Below are 22,466 nucleotides of genomic sequence, written 5' to 3' on the forward strand. Positions count from 1 at the left end.
GGCCCACCTTATCAAGGGGGGAAAGGGAAAAAAATTCCCAAAAAATTCCACCAATCAAAGGGGGGCCCCCCAATTTTTGAAAAACCCCTATCCCTTCCCTTCCCTTACCCCCAGGGCCCCCCCCTTTTTTTTTAAAAAACCTTGGGGTTTGTTTAACCCCCTTATGGCCCCTTGGTATGTACCTCACCCGGCACTTGCAACAGCTAGGGGACCCCATGAGTACATCACCAGGAGGATCAAGGGTCTGCAACAACTGTCATATGCTGCCAGACTAACGTAACTTCATGCTCTATTCCATAGCATACTGCCTCTACGTAGGGGGTGATCTGTGCCTGATGTAGTAGGCCATGTCCAATCTGGTAGTGATGACATGTTCCACCTCATACAATCCAAATCCATCAGAAGCACGCACAGCTAATGGATTTAAACCTCAGCACACATATGAATAGGACATACTGTAGGGACAGATCCATCACTAAGAGGCTTCCCATACTGTGGAACAGGATCCCAGTTCATGTTAGGCAGACACCCTCACTGACACTCTTCATGTGCATTCTTGACAAGTGGATGGGAGATCATAGGTTTACAGCAGGGGTCTTCTTTGTGTCACTACTAGACAGAGGCACAGTAAACTAATGCTATTATGTAGGGGGGGTCTTCACTGTGTCACGACTATACAGAGGCGGAAGTTTCTAAATCTATTCTATACACTGTCTGCAGATAGCCTAGTACTAAACTATGCCACTGTGAAACTATATCTGTCTATGTATTTCTACATCCCTATCTATGTATACACATATGCATATTATATATATATATATATATATATATATATATATATATGCTCCTTTTTAGTTCCACATATGTATACACACAGTAACGTACTCCTGAACACCCATTACTGTACAACCCACTTTTTTGTGTACATTGCACTACAACTCATATTGCTATGTGCACAAGTATTATTAGCTACTGGCTACATACATATGTATGTAGCCTTCAATGACAGTTTGTATGTCCCCTGCCCCTGGCGTACATCCTCATATACATAGATACAGACCAATAACACATCTGGAGGGTTCACAGTATGTAGAGTATTATAGTAGTACTTTACATTACCTGTGTTTGTTGCAGCTGTTTGTGTAGGCTTGCAGTTGCTTGGCCTGCTGTCAGCCTCTTTGCTTAGTTGTTTCAGTTTTTTTTTTCTTTCTCTTTCTTTCTTTCTTTCTTTCTTTCTTTCTTTCTTTCTTTCTTTCTTTCTGTCTTTCTTTTTTTTCTTTTTGTTTTCTCTCTATCTCTCCCTCTCTCTCTCTACCTCCAGTGGGTGCAATGACAGTATTGCATGTGTGGACTGGGAGTACAGGATGCTTTTGTAGGTATCTGCACATGTCCATGTGATGGCCTCTGCACCAATTGTTAGCCAGCATTTACTAATTGCATGCAGCCTGTTGTGTAGTGATTGCAGTTCTCACTGTGATTACAGGCCTGTGCTATAAAAAGGTCTGTTAGGTAGGCATAGCCCTTTCAGATTATCAGGGTGGGGACCATGCTGGTTTGCTGTGGACACTGTTCTGTGAGTGTAGGGGTTGGTATGTCTCTCATATTTCAGGCTGTGTTGTAGACACTGCAATGCATGTTGTTCTGTAAGCTGAGTATTCCTTCCTCCAGTGTTCTGTTCTCCATGTTTATGTAAACTGGCACCTACGACTAGTAATACTGTGTATATGGGTGTGTGTGCTTTCCTGTGGAGATTGTGGTGTAACTGGTATATAGCAGTGGCTCTTGCAATCTGTTGCTATGGCTTCAATATTTGCCCTTTACATTCACTCCTTGTATGCCTGCTAGGTGTCTTTCCTGTAATGTGTTGCTATGGCTTTCCTATTTTCCATTTACATTCACAGCTTGTAATGCTTGCTAAATCTGTTTGGCCAGCAATTCCCTATGTGTTTGTTGTGGTAGGGTGTTACTGCATGCAGTATGGTCTGTCCATGGTGTGGGCCTTGACACTTACAGGGGTATTTGATCATGCTGCTGAGCAGGCCTCAGATACTCTCTGGTGAATCTTTTATCAGCCTCATGGAATGGTACACAGCAGTGGGTTACTCCAGTGACATATGCTGATACTCTGCAGTTGTGACTGTGGGTTATTTCAAGCATATGTATTAGTACACCATTTGTGCCGTGCAGGTGGTGCATACCTTCAGTCAGTCATAGTTACCATTGCATGTGTAGTTACACCTTTCTGCCTACTGTTAGTACATTTGACAGGGTGTCAGTGGGGCACAGTTGACATTTGTTTTCACATCAGGGACATCCCTGTAACTCAGTCACAGCTGCTATGTCTGAACTCTTAACTATTCAACTATGGCAGTGTTTATCCTGCTCTGAGTATGTGTGTATTTGCCAGATGCTACTGTGACATTATTACCTAGTAGCTACCAACTAGCATGACTGTTTCTCAGCACACAGTACTATTTTATAATTCCACTAGATTTGACAGTAAATATACATGACATGCTTTGTGTAATAGACTTGCTATATTCCCTTTACATTAATTCCTACTATTATATAATATATTTCTTTCAGCACAATGTTCTTGTATAACACTCATGGCTTAGTGGTAAGTCATGCAGACTAGTGTTTCCAAGGTCCTGGGTTCGAGATTGAGGGAGGTATTTTATTTTGCTGCTGAGAAAACTACAGGCCTTGTCATTCAGAGCGACTAAGGCACTTTTTAAGCAGTTGTAAGCGGGAAGAGTGCTGGTTTGTGCGGAGGTCACGACATGCGCACGCTGCCGCTAGCTTTGAGACATCCGCCACTACTGCTTAAAAGTGCTTACTCGCAGCACACTCCGCCGCTATTTTCTTAGAAAGAAAAGAAAATGGGGAGATAGGAAAGTGGTGAAAAAGGGGTCACAAAGAGGGTAGGACAGTAGGGAAACAAGCTCGGGTTTTGCAGGAGGGATGTAGGAAAGGCCCATAGCTGCCCATTTCTTCGTCAGCAACAGCTGTGCATATGTTTGTAATTTGGTGTGAAATTTGAAACCTTCCACCCCTGAGAGAGGTGTGAGGACAACAATAATATTTTTTTGTACAAAGGTGCCAATTGTAATTGCCAGTTTACATGTCCAGCAGACATGTGTGCAAAATGGGCAGCTATGTATGGGGCGAATTTTTGTGGGTACAGAGTGTCTTTTTTTTTTTTTTTTCAGGTGAGAGTGGTAGTCAGGTACAGGAAGTCTGTATAGCTGGGGAGGTAGGTAGGGAGGTTAACAGACAAGACAAACAAGATGAATACAGGTGGTGTATGACACATGTGGGGGTTACACAATTGACGGGGACGGATGTTTGGATATCTCGAGCCCATGAGCCCACAGATGGCAACAGTGGAACTGAGATCTCCACCCATGGGCAGTTGCCACTGTGCCTTCACTGCCCAGGACGGGGCTGTGCTGGGGCTGTGCCAGGCAGCAGGCACACCCGTGAGTTGTGCCACCCATGCCTCAAGCTGGCGTAGGGACCCAAGCACAGCGTGACGGATCTCCCTACGCACCACAGTCCGGACACTACGGAGGGTGAGTGGATGTTCTCCTCCGGCCATGCTTGCAGAGGGGGGACGAGCCCCATCCCCTGCAGCGCTTCCACCCGCAGGTGGCACAGGGCCACCAGAGGAGGGTCCAGCCTGGACACTACTGCCAGGTGCACTCGCCAGCTGAGGTGGGAGAGGTGGGTCCGCTGGAACCCGCCTTCCCTGTTGTCCTATGTTTTGCATTATGTTATGACAGTTTGGGTTAGTAACCTACAATGCCATTCACAATTAGTTGTAACAGCATGCATTAGTATTCCCATTAACCAAACACCCATAAATTCAAGCCATTGAACAGCAAGCATAATACATGCATAATTTGAACAGCAATACACAATCCAACAACATGCAGGGTTGATTTATGGCAACAGGCCATCAGGTTTGGATGTATGAACAGGGCAGATGCATCAACGTACATGCAAATATTTATGAACCAACAGGACAAATGTCCAGGGATGTTAATTGTGAATGCACATACCCATTTCACGTGGAATGGATTATTTGTGGTTATAGGGTAGGGTGAAGAAATATTTAATTAACAACTTCAAATACCTATACATATGCTGTACATTTCTACTAGCTGCAGATATATACACACTACAGGTCTGCCTACAGTTTCCTATGTGATTACTACTTCAGGTTGGTGATAGGAATGTTACTGCTACATCAATATACATTTCATATTTATTCATACACATTCATATCTGGCTCTGTTCAGCTACATCATCCTGCTACATTTGCTTTATATAGCTATAGACAACTGTGGATGTTTGGTATTTCAGACAACCATACTATCTGCATATTGCAGACTGAGAGCAACATATCCAGATTTTGGGACACACATTCCAGCTTCAGTACTTTTTTCAACACATGTTGCTATTTGGTTCTGCCTGTCACATTCATTTCATTCTGTACTGACTGCAGTATACTTTATTCAGGAGCTATTACTACTTTATTGGTGGATTCATACCTCTTTCTCACACTCTCTCACTTGTTTTATTTTTACAATTCAGGATGGTACTTAATTCTAGGCTTTATTGACATGTTTTACCTTTAGTTATAACAATCCTTTCCAACAGTCTCACTTATGTCATGTTTCAGAATTTCAACAGGGATATATTTCACACATGTGTTTTACTCAGCTTCTGCAGCTGTACTTTTCAGCCTGCTGCAGGTTATGTACTATTATATTACAGGTGGGACATTTTTATTTCAGACTTGTTTCATTTTTATGTTTGGATTACAGGCTGCATCTCACTTTTGTAATCAAGCAATACTTGCAAACTCTCTTACACTGTTACTTGCACATTTTATTAATTAGTGACTACACTGCACTCTTTTGCTAACTGTCATACTTATATATTTATTTACAGTTACAGGGAGAGAATTACTGACCTGCCTGGTGGTGCAACCGCACCAGCCTATCGCCATAGGCTCGATGGTTCGCAGAACGGACACCTGCAGCTGTAATATAAATGAAGTAATATTGGAATACACATCTCCATAATATCAGCTAGGTTAATTTCTTACATAAATAATTACATGTAACTTACTCAGTAGTGGGGCGTTGGGCATTTGCCGGGCCTCCTGGATCCAACGGTTCAGTTGGTCCTGCTTCCGTCTCTTCAGGTCCGCATGGTGGTGACGGACCTGCTCACCAGTCCTTGGTATTCCTGTGGCACTGGTGAGATCATGTGCTAACCGGTCCCACGCCTCAGCCCTATATGCTCCCCACAGGACCTGGCCCTGCATGAGTTGGGCCTCATGATTATGGATGAGGAGCCAAACCATATATTTGGACTCCTCAATACCCCACCTCTGTGCTCCGAAGCAACTACCCTCTCCTACACCTGACATCCTGGCTGCAAGTCGGTTCCACAATCGGTTATGCTGTGTATTCCCGCCTATGGGGCTTATATATGCCATTTTTCCCGCACTTATGTGTGATTGGCCATTTTGGAATTGTACCAGCTTCACAAAACCTGCTTTGTCATGCTCCTCTTTCTATTCATTCCTATATATATGCTATTACTGCATTTCTATGTGCAACTGTCATGGCTTAGTGGTTCAGTACTTTGACTATGGTGCATGGTATCCTGGGTTCGAACCTGGCCATTGCTTTTTATATTTTATGACTATCTACACAGGCTAGGAGGTGTGTCTGTGTAAAGGCAGTTTTGATACAGCTTGCTCAATGTTGCCCGTCGGTTAGCTTGTTGGCACAGTGCGCAGCTCCGTGCAAATGGATCACGTTGGTTTACGCGTGGTTTGGCTGTCAGCATGCATATTACACTCAACACAGCTACAGGTACACAGTTTCAGTGTGTTAAAACACTGCTCAACCCCGGGCACTCATTGTACACCTATTAAACCACTGCTCACCTACGGGCACTCATTTTACACCTGTTGTAACACTGCTCACCTACGGGCACTCATTTTACACCTGTTAAAACACTGTTCACCTACAAGCAGATATCCTCAACTTGTTAGACTGTAGCTCAGCTATAGGCACACCTGCCATTTTTTTTTTTTTTTTAAATCTCACATTTCTTCAAAATACATGGCCCCTTCCATTACATTTTACAGAAAATATAATTTTATATATGTACATATATGTCAGGGACTTGTTTCGTGCTTATTGCACTAAAAATAAAAATTGATGTTGTGGGGGCTTGAACCACGACTGCCTTCTCTTCAGCCATCGTCTCTACCGCCATGCTATTGTTTCTTGGCTTACTTTGCATATTTAGTTCTTATATGCTTTTCCACTGACTGCTAACTGTGGCTAAGCGATGGGCACACCCGCGCAAACGAGCACACTCACGGGCAAACATCTTTACAACTTATAAAAAAAATATAAGATGTTCATGTATACATTTTATGTTCATAGTCTGTGGGGGCATGTGTTGTGTTGTGTTTATTCACATTTACATGGACTCTGTCGTGGTGGTTTACTTTCGGGACTTTTACTCTTCTGGGAGCGTGTCCGTTTGCAGGGCTCGCCCTACGGACACAACCCCTACTGTCTTACATGGACCGTGTTAGCCTTAGGTGTGATTCAGCATGCCCTCATGCATATGCATGACATGCTGACGTCACACCGTTTAACTGCAGCCTCCGTGTAAGCCTTGTAACTCTTACACGGAGGCTTTGTGAATCCTGCCCAGTGTTTTTTTTCAAATCATCTAGCAATATGACTAGAGATAATAAAAAACAAGGAATATATAAAAATAGGCAAAGGAGTATAATGGTTAAATGAGAAAACATGGGATGAAGAAGGAAACAAATGAATAATACAGTTATGAAGAGATCATGTTACTATGAGAGCATTTTAAGGTCAGAATGGTGGATATTTTTTAAAGTAAGATATATTTTTTCAGTGGCAGTATGATGTGAGAAAATATAGGGGAATATGTAAAAATGCATTAGGAGATTTATAAAAAAATGATACAGTATATTTTTATTAAAGAAAAATAATTATATTAATAGAAATCAAGAAAAGAATAAAGAGTTATTTTTAAGCAACAATATTTCTTAAAAGGAAAAAAGAGAAGAAGTATTGGCATATTTACACCGAATAGTTAGCGGATATAATAGCGTAATGAGATAAATAAAAACTGTAAAAGAAGAAATAGAAAGAACCCAGGAAAATATGAATATTGTAATAGAGAATATATGCAAGAAATGATTAAAGAAGAATTTTAAAATAATATGGGAAGTAAAAAAGTTTTCAGAGAAGAAAAATAAAGAATTTCAAAAGGAGACATTTTATATGACTTAGATAAAGTATTAGGACAAGTGAATATAAACTGGGCAGCAGAAACAGATGGATTAGAATGTGAAATGTATAAAAATAGGGGAATGGTAAAAACAATACTTTTTAAAGATTTAGAACGAATGGCTAAAGGAAGGATTTATGTCTAAAGAATTATGTACTGGGATACTTACATTTATTTGGAAGAAAGCAGACAAAAGACAATTAAAAAACTGGAGACTGATAGTATTGAATAACACCAATTATTAGGACAAGTGAATATAAACTGGGCATCAGAACCAGATGGATTAGAATGTGAAATGTATAAAAAAATAGGGGAATGGCAAAAAGAATGTTTTTTAAAGAATTAGAATGAATGGCTAAATGAAGGATTTATGTCTAATGAATTATGTAGTGGAATACTTACATTTCTTTGGAAGAAAGAAGACAAAAACTGGAGATTGATAGTATTGAATAACACTAATTATAAGATTTATGAAAATAATTCAGAAGAGCTTTAAAACTAAGGTGGAAAGTGTTATGGAAGATAGTATATACAACATAAAGGCAAGGGTTGTCAAGAATTATTAATGATAGTGAGAAAGATTTTAGATGATACAAATAGAAAAAAAAACAAGCTAAACTTATGATAGGTGATCTTTATAAAGTGTTTGATACAACAAAAGTTATGGGCTACATTGAAAGAATGCAATATTTGAGAAAATTAGAAAGTTATGTATGTCCGACTATAACAGTAATAAATAGGTTCATAGGTTTATAGGTAGGTACTAGGCTATCAGCCCAAGGGCCTATGTAAGCCTAGCCAACAAGGTTCCCTAGCTTATGCCACACAAGAAAGTTATTTTCCTGTGCCACTGTCGAGCAGAGACACAGAAGTGATCCCTGGGGTGTATAGGCTCATAGGTAGGTAAAATAAAAGTTATAGTAAATGGCTGGTTAAGTAAAGAAACACATATGAGGAAAGGGGTAAGACAGGGATGTCCAATATGTAGTATACTTTTTACTTTAGTTATGAATGCGATAGTATGTTAAATTAATTTTAAAATGAAAGGTGCTGGATATATAATGCCTGGAGGGTTAAGAATTCCAGTTTTAACCTAGATGGTTGATATTATAGTAACAGTAAAAAAACAAGATTTGGATAAAATAAGTGGTATTTTGTGCAAATGGGTGTTTAGAAGCAATAGGTATGACCTTAAGTAAAGAAAAAAGTAAAGGATTAGATGATGTGATAAAGATAGGTGGAGTATATTTTACAACGAATGACATTTCTATGTTTGGTATAAAATTTGGGAATAAGAATGTAAAGAATCCAGTGGGATACAACAACAGAAGAGTTAAAAATGTTCTTTCAATATATAGGTTATCATTTAGAAAAAAAGGTTTATCTGACAAAGTCTAAATTGATGGGGAAAATAGCATATTTATCAAGTGTATTTATTTATGTTGCCAGCAATATGTGAAAAATAGTATTCAAGATATTGGTTTCATTCATATGGCATTCTAGACTGAATCCAGAAAAAGGATGAGTTTTTTATTTAAATAAAGAAGAAGGAGGTTTAGTAATAATAATCACAGTGGTATATGCTACTTCACTAAATTTATATAAACTATTAAAATGGATAAATGAAACATATGCTAATTTAGTTGTAAGATTGTTTAAATGTACGTAAGTATAAGAGAGATTTTGTGTTATGGTAAAAAGGAGAAAATAATTTATAACTGAAGAGATTAAATGTTATCAAGAAAAAAGTATTAATGTGGAAAATAAAACTTGATGAAATACAAAAAAAAGAGAAAAACATGATATAATACTATAATATAATGATGCAAACTTTTTATGTTAAACCATGCATAAAACTAGCAAAAGAAAAGATTAAAGTTATAAAAACTGAGAAATAAATGGTGCAATAAGAAAGTAGAATGTCAAGATTTTTGTGGAGACTGGTAATAGATAAATTACAACTGCAAGGAAACGTTCCAAGTAAAAAGAGAAGTAAAAGAATATGTTTTTATTATGGGGAGGAAAAACTGCAGAACATTTTTTTTTAATTTGAAAGAGTAGTGAAGTTATTGGAAAAGTTATGTAAAGAAAAATTCTTTGATGTTATAAAAGAGATAATATAAAATATGGATATTATTAAATGAGTATTATAAGAATCAACATAAAGAATACACTAAAAGAATAGATAAAAATGTTTCATGTAATATGAGTTATATGGAATGAAAGGATAAAGGAAATTATGTTTAATAAAAAATGGATTTTGGCAACAACATTGAGAAAAATCAGCTGTAGGTTATGGAAAAGGAGTGGGGTCTATTAAGGGTGAAAATGTGTTAAACTAAATATAAAGGAAGAAAATGACATATTTGTATGAATGAAGGACCACTACTCTTTTTGATAGGTGCTGTGGGATCCTTTATATCCACCTAAGCTACAACCAAATCAGACAGGTAGAACTTTGGTTTAAAGTATCATCCAAATGACAGCACATCTCTTATATTACACAGTAGTGCCAGAAATCAATCTACCACATGTGGGAATAGAACACACAGTTTTCTGCATGAAAAGTGAGTGTACTACCTGTCATGCAACTGACATCAATACAAACTGCAATGCTTTCTGTGGGTTCAGGTGATAGCTATTGTGATCTGAGATGATTTTTATTTCATAGAGCCTCTCCACTTCTTTAAAAGTTTACTAGTGCATAGTATCCTCAAAGCTTCCAAATGAGTAAGCATATAGGTTCATAGGTTCATAGGTAGGTACCAGGCTATCTGCCCAAGGGCATTTATAAGCCTAGCCAGACTGTGTTGGCTTTTGCCGCCCCATTGATTAATTAACTGAGCCTCTGTCAAGCAGATCCAATGAAGTGATCCCAGGGGTGTACATTCTGTTACCCATCCACTCGTCAAGGCTTCTCTTGAAGAGAGTTAGTGAGGGGCTCTGCCTAATGTAGTTAGGAATTTTGTTCCAAAGCATGGGGAGTCTCTGTGACAGGAATCTATCCCTCCAGCATGTTCTATTTATTGTTGTGGTGAGGTTTAGCTCACTAGAGTGCATGACTCGCAGTGACTTGGATTTCTTTAGGTGGAGCATGTTCATCAATTCTGAGTTGGACATGGCTTTGTAAGTCAGGCAAAGATCACCTCTGAGTAAGCAATATGCCACTGAGTACAGCCGGAGTTTTTTCAGTCAGGCTGAGGCCAGTAATCCTCTTGGTGAGGTGCTTTTGTGGTTTTTCAAGCTGTCGGAAGTGTCTTGTGAGGTACATCCCAAATGGGGCATTGTACTCTATGATGGGTCTGATGAGTGACGAGTAGAGGGGCACTATAACCTCTTTTTTTCTAGATGCGAACCCCTTAGTAATTAGATGGGCCACATAGAAGGATTTCCTAACTACTTTGGCAATATGATTGTCAAAGAAGAGATTACTATCTACCTGGGTCCCCAGATCTCTTATTACCTCTTCTGTATTAAGGGGGCTGCCGCCTATGTGGTAATTCGTGGGTGTTTTGTTTTTCCCAAACGGGATGACTATGCATTTTTTGGTAGCTTGAGGCCATGACTTTGACACCAGGTGTCTGTCTCAGTAAGGCCTTTTTGGAGGATGTCCATGTCAGCTGCAGAGTCAATTATGGCTCCCAGTTTGCAGTCATTGGCAAACTTGGTTAGCCATAGTCCTCCTGTGTTTGCCTGTACTTCTGAGAAATATATGCCGAACAGTAGGGGTCCCAGAACTGAGCCTTGTGGGACACCACTTGTGACTGGTTTAGAGTCAGACCTGGAGCCCACTATTCTTACCGTGTGAGTTCTGTCTGTAAGCCAGTTGGCAACCCATCTTGTGACATAGGGGTTTATGTTCAGGCCGGTGAGTTTTTCTGTGATACTCGAGTGAGGAATGGTGTTGAATGCCTTGGCGAGATCAAGGTAGGCTGTGTGAACCACCTTTCCCTCATCTATGGTCTTGGTAACTGTCTCAAAGAAGTCAACCAGGTTTAGTAGGCATGATCTGCCCTTAACAAAGCCGAACTGCGTCGGGTCAAGTGTTTGGAGGTTCCCAATGTCTGTGTTAATGAGTTCCATGATGATGCGCTCCATAGCCTTGCAGACCAGGCTAGTCAGGCTTATGGGGTGATAGTTACCAGGGACAGTTGTGGCTCCTCCTTTGTGGAGCGGAATAACCATTGATGTGCGCCATTCTATGGGCATGTAGCCTGTGGAGAGGCTGAGGTTGAACAGCATGTTTAGGTGGGGGGTTAGTTCGTTCTGTAGTTCGTGCAAGACGCAGCCTGGGACACCATCTGGCCCCATTGATGCTGTGTTTTTGGCTTTTGAAAGGGCTGTTTTCACCTGTAATTCTGTGATTTCTGGGACACTACACTTTTCCAGTATTGTGGGCCCTTTTGAAGGTGAGAGGGAAGTGAAGTTTGCACTAGGTTCAGTATATTTTGTGCTATTTTGCATATATGTGAGTTGCAACTTACATTTTTGACATAGCTAAAGAAGGTTTTGTGATGATAGTAAAACAAAATATGTGGACACTGGTGTTCTCTTTCTGTTTAAATGTGGATTCAGTGTCTCATAGGTGCAGTCTGATTATATTCCTGCACAAAGACAGTGTAATTTTGATTACATTATACTGCCTTAACAACCTCTGGTTGTAGATGCATGGAACACTACATAAGCTCAGTAAGCTAGAAATGAAGGAAAGCCATCTATAACTAACAAACTGATGTGTCCATTAAAAATATGGGGCTCATAATTTGCTCCCATTTGGACAGAACCTCATTCTGGCCCTTCCAGCCATCATTAACTTATTTCTGCTACCAACTACAATGTCATAATCCATTCATTAACCTACAAAAATGTCATCAACTCCACCATACAACTTATAGACTAAAAGAAAAATAATATGATTGTTGTGTTCATTAGTCTTGTGAAAACAAGGATCATGAATAACCTTAAAATTAATGATACCAGTATTTTTTTACCTCATAAAAACTCCACATTCCAAATAGCATAAATATTTCAAGCAACCTTCACATAATACAATGACCTCAATATCTCCTTATCATTAACCTTGAAAAACAATCATTGCATATAATTTTATAGGTGATGTCACAGACCATCTATAGCATGGCCATCACACCATCTAAACCTAAAATAGCTGTATATAAAATATGCACATGAGCACATTATCTCAGTTTGCCAATTACTCTAATATTTACAGCTAGAATATTACTTACAGTGGGCTATACTGATCCTAATGTTCAACAAATCAGCAGCGCTTTAACTCAGAACAGGTAAAGAATCATTTACCTCAGCACCACAAGCAACATCAGTAAATTCACCACCTAAAAGCTTTGATCAGTACCTACACCCCTGGCATAATAGACAATGCAGAAACTTGTCTATAATAACCACTATAACAACTTATATAACCTATACATACTCTGTCTACCAAAGTCTTATATTAGGTAAACAACCAGGAGAAGAAGCACTCCTCATAAAAAATAGCATATCCTCCCTACTCTTAGCCTCTTCATCAAAACCTGACTAATGCTAACCTTAAATGACTCATTTGCTCCTGCCTAACTGGCTTGTACCATCTGTTTTAGCTCATAATCTAAAAATAAATGCAGTTTTCTTTATGGAAGATGGCAGTCAGGAAAAACAGGTCAGTTGTTCCCATCTCATCAAAACAGTATGTGATGAACACAAAAGGTGAAACCAGACTAAAAAACTTCATCAAGGCAAACTATACCCTCGTATGTGAAGGTATAAATGCATTCCAAGCCCCACCCCAAGCTGGAAGTGGTAACTACACCGAAGCTTACACTTAAGCCTTGTACAACCACTTGCATAGGTGTATAAACTCAGCCATACCAGAAAGAATCAAAGTCAGAGCCCCATATAAAAACAAGCTGCCATGGTGTACATCCAGCATCAACAAACTCTACAATAAATGCAAAAAGTTGCTATCCAAGAAAACAGAAGCAAGGCCCTAACAATGGAAAAGCATGCTCCTCAGCCTCAACAGGCAAATAACACAACTTGTCAAATCCTCCAAGGGCTTCTTTAAGAGAAACTTAGCAAGTACAGTCAAGGATAACCATAAGGTCTTTTACAGCTACATATGTAAATAAAGGGTAGGACCCAAACATGTGCAGAACTAGTAGCCAATGGTATCACACACACTAACCCACAGAGACAGCAAACATACTAGTGGATAGGTTTGGTGAAAATTTCACTCTCTTATCCCCTCCTAATTTACAACAAACCTTTAACCAAATGCCCCCACCCTACATATCTGAAGAGCAGGTCCTCAAAGCCTTGTCCAAGGCAAAAAACACAGCCTCTATGGGACTGGATGACATTCCAGGATGTCTTCTAAACAGGCTAAAACATGAACTAGCATCACCACTAAGTACTCTTTTCAGTCATAGCCTAACCACAGAATTTGTTCCTATGGAATGGAGGACAACAACAGCTAATGCCCTCTACAAAGGTGGCCTAGCAACAGACCCAGGGAAGTATAGGCCCATTTCTGAGAGACTTGCTTGGCTATAGTCCCCTGCATTAGAAGCTGAAGTTAAGTACAAACTTGCAGTTTTAAAAGTACTGTTTTTCATTTTTCTGTACCTAATTGTGTGTTTCACTGAATAGTGTGTGTGCTGTGTCTCTCTCTGCAGTTTGTTCCCACCCACCTTCCCTGTTCTTGTTTTGGTGTTAGTGTTAGTGGCTCTGGAATTGCCTGCCCCTCCTGTAAGTCTGTATTTGACCACTCCTCCTGAGTCCATCTCATTTGCTCACTTAACCGAATACAGTGAGATCATATTCTGAGTCTAGCATTCACTCTACTTAATACAGAGAGAAGATTTGAGAAGGCCAACCCACTTAGGTTCTTCCTTCCTCTCTCCTTGCACTTTACTAACAAAAAAAAATTGCACTTTATTCATCTGCTTTTACTGTCTTTGTGTTTCCTCCTACTTTATTTTGCTTTTGCCTCTTCTTAAAAGTACTCCATTTTATTTATTCCGCTGCATTTATTACTGCTTGGTAGTAGCCTGATTAAAGTGTAACTGTTATTCTAAATCTTTTGGTTTAAGCACTTGGGCTTCATACCAGTTGTTTTACATTAAGAAGGTTTGTGGTCTGCACTGTTGTGGCAGGACAGGTAGCTTACATCCTTCTAAGCTGGGAATTGCTGAGTGAAGGCTCAGTGTTTGCTATTCTAAAAGTGTATTAGTTCTGGTTTAAGCACTTGGGCTTCAGACCAGTTATTCTACATTAAGAAGGTTTGTAGTTTGCTCTCTTATGGCAGGAGAGGCTGGATTCTGCCCTTGTGATCTGGGAATTTCTGGTCTCAGGCTTATTGTGCCTGCTTATTTAAACAGTTTCTTTCTGAAATTGGTGCACCTTGTTGCTGTAGCATAGGACTATATTCAGGCCTGCTGAATCTAGCTTTGTATAACTTGAGCTCTGATCCAGGCCATCTTTTTTTTGGAAAAGGTTCCCCTGCACCCTAGTAGCGGGAGTGTGCAGTTAGAACTTCTCTGATTGAAGACTGCTGGAACAGGGCTCAGTTTTGAGCTTTTTTCTGGTTGAGTAACTTGTTTAAATCAGTTTGTTCGTTTTCTATTGTTATATATAAATAAATAAATATATATATATATATATATATATATATATATATATATATATATATATATAATTGCACTTTATTCATCTGCTTTCACTGTATTTGTGTTTCTTCCTACTTTATTATTAGGGGCATTAACTACAACTCTGAACTGAGATATATAACAATAAGCATCCTTTTCTGTGCTTTTAAAGTTTTTTTTTTATTGTATCTGCTTTATTTTCTGAAAAAAATATATATACTTGTTTCCCACCTTTCTAAGCTAGTATAGTCCAGTTTTCAGGTTAGTGCTGAATTTAGTGCTGTGTTACAAATCTCTGTGTTTGCCCATACCTTACTTGGATAGAAGGAAGTTTCTCTGTTCACCTGTGAGAGAGGGGAGCTTTGAGCAGCCTCTCTGTCCTTGGAGGAGTGGTTTCTGCCCAGAAATTAGTAGTTTATTGGCCATTTTAGGCTAATTTCTAGCTCTTTCATTTCAATGCTATAAAAAACACATTTGCCCGGTTTTGTGCACCGGGCAGCGCCAGTTAGCTAAGGTATAACTATTCCCGGCTCCACAAAGTCTCCTCTTCAATTTTTCCCTTAGAACTAGACAAACTTTCAACTTAAGCACTCAAGCCATTAATTTCTCAGCCCAGCACTTGCTCAAAACTCATAGCAAGCACTTATAAACCCTAGCACTAGACCCCCACCCATACTGTACAGAAGGACAAGCCTCTCTATTCGACCTTACCAGCTATTCAGTAAAACAGTTCACTGTACCTATCCAGGCATGTCCAAAGGGTAGTTTCAGGTGTAGTCTCCAGTCCAACTAGTTAATCTGGGCATTTTGAGGCAACGTTACAACCGCCTCATGTACACAGACAACCCTCTCCTCCTACCACCAAACACTAATACATGCGAGAGATGCATTTATACAGCCAAACTGGAGGCTAAGCTCTCTTAACCCAAGACTAGAGCTGACAGTCAAGAGGAGAAGGGAAATACTGGCATCACACCACCAGTCTCACATAGACCCATTAAACCAGCACTGGCAAAAAACACACATAGATACACAAAAACATACTCGGAGGCTCTAAATAAAAATCTGAAAAAGCAACAGAGACCTCCAAAGCAGGCATCCAAGCAACCTCCACCCTCAACACAAACCATGAAACACATACTTCACAAAACCAGTGTGCCACACAATCACAGCCCTTAAGGCAAAATAACATACCCAACATACTAGTAATAGGTGACTCTATAGTCAGGCACACTGACGTCCCACTCACTAGGCTGAATAAGGAGAAGGTTACTGTTAGCTGCCTGTCGGGTGCCAGGATCTGCCACATAACACAAGCACTCAGGTAACTCCAGAACAAGTACAAATATGACTCTGTCATTGTCCATGTTGGTGTGAATGACCTGAGCCGTACCTCCCTTGACTACATGAAAAGAGACATGGAAGAGCTCTCTGATCACGTAGCCCAGGCCAGTATGACCTTGACCCTGAGTAGTATCCTTCCCTCACCAAGAATGATAGTATAAAGAAAAAAATATAAATTTCAACAATTGGCTAAGTTTCTGGTGTCATTCAAAGGGAATCCAGTGTCTGTCCACCTGGGATGACATGCTCGACAAACCACACTGCTTCACTAGAGATGGCTTGCACCTGTCACCTTTAGGCTTTTGAATACTGGCCAAGGCTCTTACCACCCCCATAGTGCCTTTTTTAGGCAAGGCTCAAAAGACAAACCCACCACCATAAATAGCACAAGTAACAAAAATCTGAGGGTAATGCTACTCGATGCCAGAAATCTAAACCTCAAAATGCATGCACTTGAGGCACTCCTCAGTATGGAGAAAATCGATATATGTGCAGTAACAGAAACCTGGCTTAAGGCTCCAGAGAGCACCCTAGCACTACCAGGCTATAACTCATACCATACATTTCAGCCACAGAACCCAGACCGAAATACAAAAGGTGGGGGATTATCTATATTCATCAAGGATACACACACCTCCAGGTTAGTGGCACAACACGATGCTTCAGAGATCACCCATGTGCAACTAACAATGGGCAAAACTGCAATTCAAATTGTAGCTTGCTGCAGATCACCCTCCATGTCCCAGGACCCCCATTCCACATTTCTGGAAACACTGGGAAACATAAAGGTCCTACCAAACACCCTAATATTGGGTGATTTCAACTACCCAAACATTAACCGAGAGAACTACTCAATTACTAACTCCCTTGCCCAACACTTCCTAGAATTTATAAACTCAAATACCCTGGATCAAATGGTCAACACTCCCACCAGAGGTGACAACGTATTGGAACTGGTCATCACCAACATGGGTGACTGGTGTTCCACACCGGAGGGTCAACCTCTCACTGGTTAGATCTGACCATAAACAAATTACTTTGGATATCCACATTTCGCCCCCACCCCCGGACAAGGAAACCACCATGAAAAACTTTTCAAAAGCAAACTTCACATTACTTAAGACCAAGGTTGAAAGTTTCAAAGCCCCCCTGATAAAGGATAATGCTGTCCAAGCTGCAAAATCCTTTACTAATGCATTCTATGGGCACCTACAAGAATGCATGGATCATCACTCCTCCAAGAAAAGGAAACCAGTTTGGTGGACCCCTGCCATAAACAAGCTATACAATAGAAGGAGGAAACTAGTACAGAAAAAAAGAGTAAAATCCAAAGAAGGGAGACATCCCTGATCAGCATCAGCAAGAAACTACAATCCCTCATAAATTTTCCAAGGCGAGCTTCGAAAGAAAAATTGCCAAGGACTCCAAAGATAGCCACAAGGGCATTCTTTAGCTATGTCAAGAATCTAAGTGGCAATACTCAGATCTGCTCAGAGTTAATGCAGAATGGCACAAAATACACTGTACCAACTGATATTGCCAACATCCTGGCAGACAGGTTCAGTGCAAACTTCACCCCCTTCTCACCCGCAAAAGGGTCCATAACCATACCAGAAGAATGTAGAGCCCCTGAAATCACAGACACTCAGGTTAAAACAGCCCTCTCCAAAGCCAAAAACACAGCATCAATGGGACCGGACGGTGTCCCAGGCTGCATCTCACATGAGCTCAAAGATGAACTAACTCCTCACCGAAACACACTGTTCAAACTCAGCCTCTCCACAGGCTACGTACCCATAGAGTGGTGCACAGCAACAGTTATTCCACTCCACAAAGGTGGAGCCACAACAGACTCAGGGAACTATCACCCTATAAGCCTGACTAGCTTGGTCTGCAAGGCTATGGAGCACATCATCATGGAATTCATTAACAGAGACATTGGGAACCTCCAAACACTAGACCCTACCCAGGTTGGCTTTGTTAAGGGCAGATCATGCCTCCTAAACCTGGTGGACTTCTTTGAGACAGTTACCAAGGCTATAGATGAAGGAAAGATGATACACACAGCATACCTAGACCTCGCAAAGGCCTTCAACACCATTCTCCATTCTGGTATTATAGACAAGCTCACCAGCCTGAGCATAAACCCCTATGTCACAAGATGGGTTGCCAAATGGCTCATGGACAGAACTCACATGGTGAGAGTTGTGGGAGCTAGGTCTGACTCTAAACTGGTTACAAGTGACGTTCCCCAGGGCTCAGTCCTAGGACCCCTCCTATTCAGCATATACTTCTCAAAGGTACAGGCGAGCACAGGAGGACTATGGCTGACCAAGTTTGCAGATGACTGCAAACTAGGGGCTATAATTGACTCTCCAGCTGACACAGGCATCCTCCAAAAGGGTCTCACTGAGACGGATACCTGGTGTCAAAATCATGGCCTCAAGCTAAATGCTAAAAAGTGCATAGTCATCCCCTTTGGAAAAAACAAAGTACACAAAAACTACCACATAGGTGGTAGCCCCCTAAATACGAAAACATAATAAGGGATCTGGGGACCCAAGAAGATAGTAATTTCTCCTTTGATAATCACATTGCCAAAGTGGTTAGAAAATCCTTCTATGTGGCCCACCTAATCACAAAAGGGTTTGCATCCAGATCAAAAGAGGTCATTGTGCCCCTCTACTCATCACTCATCAGACCCATCATGGAGTACAACACCCTATTTGGGATGTACCTTACAAGACACCTGCAACAGCTGGAAAGACCACAGAAGTACCTCACCAAGAGGATCACTGGCCTCAAACAGATGCCCTATGCAGCTCGACTGAAGAAACTCCAGCTGTACTCAGTTGCATACCGCCTACTCAGAGGTGATCTCTGCCTGACATACAAGGCCATGTCCAGCCCAGAATTGATGGACATGCTCCACCTAAAAAAAAACTCATCCCCTTGAGCCATATGCTCTAGGGATTTAAACCTCACCACAACAATAAATAGGACATGCTGGAGGGATAGTTTCCTGTCCCAGAGACTTTGCATGCTTTGAAACAAGATTCCAATCTACATTAGGCAGAGCTCTTTGCTAACACTCTTCAAGAGAAACCTTGACGAGTGGATGGGAAACAGAAAGTTTATCCCGGGGATCACTTCAGTGGCTCTGCTGGACAGAGGCACAGGGAACTAATCTAAGGGGGCGGTGAAAGCGAACACATTTTGGATAGGCTTATAAATGCCTTCGGACAGATAGCCTAGTATCTACCTATGAACCTATGAACCTATAAGCCTGACCAGCCTCATCTGTAAGACCATGGAGCATGTCATTGTGGACCTCATAAATAAAGGCATAGGTGACCTCCAAACACTGGATCTTACCCAATTCAGCTTTGTGAAGGGCAGGTCCTGCCTGTTAAATCTGGTGGATTTTTTTGAAAATGTGACCAAGGCCATTGACAAGGGCAAATCTGTGCACATAGCATACCTCGACCTAGCAAAGGCTTTCAACACAATCCCACATTCAGGCAATACCAATAAACTTAGCAAACTGAATGTAAACCCCTTTGTTGTAAGATGAGTTGCCAACTGGCTCACAAACTGGACACACACTATCAAAGTGTGTGACTCCACATCAACCAGCAGACCTTTTACCAGTGGGGTGCCACAAGGGTCAGTTCTGACCCCCCCTCACTATTTGGTATATACTTTGCAGAAGTTCAGGCCAGAACTAAAGGGTTGTGGCTGACCAAGTTTGCAGACAACTGCAAACTAGGTGCAATCACTGAATCCCCAAATGATATTCATATACTTCAGGAGGGTCTCATGCAGCCTAACAACTGGTGTATTAGTTATGGCCTCAGACTGAATGCAAAGAAAAGCATCATCTCTTTGCTTGCTCTCTAGCTCATGTATTGTTTGCCTCACTATCTTTTTCTCTGTTTCTACATGTACCAGCCTTGTGTTCCTGTACGTCCCTGCACTAGACCACCTGAATGTACCCTGCTGGACACCCAAGAAAAATAGTCCAAAATTAAGAATTAACCTACCAGCTCCCTGAGAGACCTTTCCTTGATAAAACACAGTGAAAGTATGTGTTGTTATAGCTACTAGAAAATTGTAATAATAATAACTGTTTTATAGATACTGCTAGGTTAGGCAAGCTTCCCAGTCAGGTTAGCCAGCAGCCAACCCCCCCATTTAGCATTTTAAATAACCCTTACTTCCAGCTTATACACTCTTTATCTGTAACTAGTTTATCTCCCCCCTCTCCCTTAGCCTGACATCCCCTTTAGGAGACCTATTTGCTGCAATAAAGTAACTGGCCACTAGGTGGCGCCTCAATATAAGCTTTCTGTATATTAATTTCTTCACCTATTCTTAACCATACCTCCCTAACTCTGTTGCCAGTTTTCTTCTGACTTACTGTTTTACCATCTCTCCTTTGTCCTAAGGTATCTTTAATCACATTCTACTCCTCTAACATCCTAAGTCTGTTCTTGCTAGCCTCTCAGCTTTCTTCTACATTCTCTTACTTTCAGACTTACCTGCAGAATTTCATACTTCACTGATTGTCATCCTTGATAGTCTACTCTCTTGTCTCTACCCACTCCGTTCGCCCTGTGGTCTCACTCTGCTCCCCTACCCTGCCACCAATTCTCACCCACCCCCAGTGCTCCTACATTTATTCCTCTGTAAGCCACACCCCTATTACATCTACTCCAATCAAGCAGATCACATCATTACCACTGCCAACCCCCATTATCACAACACACCCACTGTTACCTTACCTCTCACCCCTCCTTGTTACAACACCCCACCTATTGATATATCTCCTAACCTGCTTACAAAACCCTACCTCCCATTCTTCTACCACTTCTCAAACCAATATAATATATATATCAATCATCCCATACCAATTACAACTATTAATCTTGGTCTCTCTCTTACCTCCTCTAACCACTGCCTATCTCTTAACCTCCTATGAACAACCACTATACTCTACCCTTCTCTTCCCCTCCAAACACACTTCAACACCACCATTAGCTATCACTCCAAACTTCCTCAACTTCATATCCAAACCCAGCTACCTACTAGCCAAATATCATAGACTAGCACACATTAAGTATACCAACCTAAATACTAAAAAAATTTTTACTATTATTGTAAGCCTCTCCACCCTAAACACATAACACTCCTCCACTCCTTACTAGATGGGGACATTCATCCTAACCCTGGCCCAAACTATACCCTTACCACTGCAAACTGCAACCCAAATAAAACTAGTACCGTAGCACCTACCAAACCTTCTAAGTCACTGTCTATAGCACATTTCAATATACGCAGCATTTGCAATAAAATTACTCAACTTCATGCCCTCCTAGATGTCCACCTATTTGACATCCTATGTTTATCAGAAACTTGGCTAAAACCTACTGTTAAGGATAATAAAGTCACCCCACCTGGTTACAATATCAATAGACTAGACTGCACAGCCAAAAAGGGAGGAGGGGTAGCAATCCTCTATAAAGCAGAGCTACAAGTTAGCACTGTAAATCTTAGCCCACCTTGTAAAGCCATAAATATTATCTGTATATATATTCCTCCAGGAAATAACATCAGTACACTCGAGAATATCCTTAACTGGCTTTCTATTAATCTCCCACAAGAAACCATAGTCCTAGGAGACTTTAATATTGACTGGAAGTCCTGTAGTAATAGACACCCCACCACCCATATTAACCTTTATGGCTTCTCACAAACTATTAACTCCCCTACTAGAACTAATAGACCCAACAACAAAGAAAGTACCTTGGACTGGATACTTACTAATAGCCTTCATCAAACTTTCAAAGCAGCTACCCTCCCAGATGACCTAAGTGACCATTCACTAACTTATATTATCAGACATAAAACCAACCTAACTTTCCCTAACACTTTCAGAAGAGTACACACCAAAAAGCAATTTAACCCAGAACTTTTCCAAACAGAACTCAAACAATGTAATTGGTCACCATTAAAATCTCTCCCACTCAATGAAGCAGTAGAATACTTCAATTCCACATTCTTAGCCATCCTGGACCACCATGCCCCAATCCG

The sequence above is a fragment of the Protopterus annectens genome, chromosome 3.part1 (assembly GCF_019279795.1).
Source record: "Protopterus annectens isolate FY-2018-M chromosome 3.part1, PAN1.0, whole genome shotgun sequence".
Taxonomy (NCBI): Eukaryota; Metazoa; Chordata; order Ceratodontiformes; family Protopteridae; genus Protopterus; species Protopterus annectens.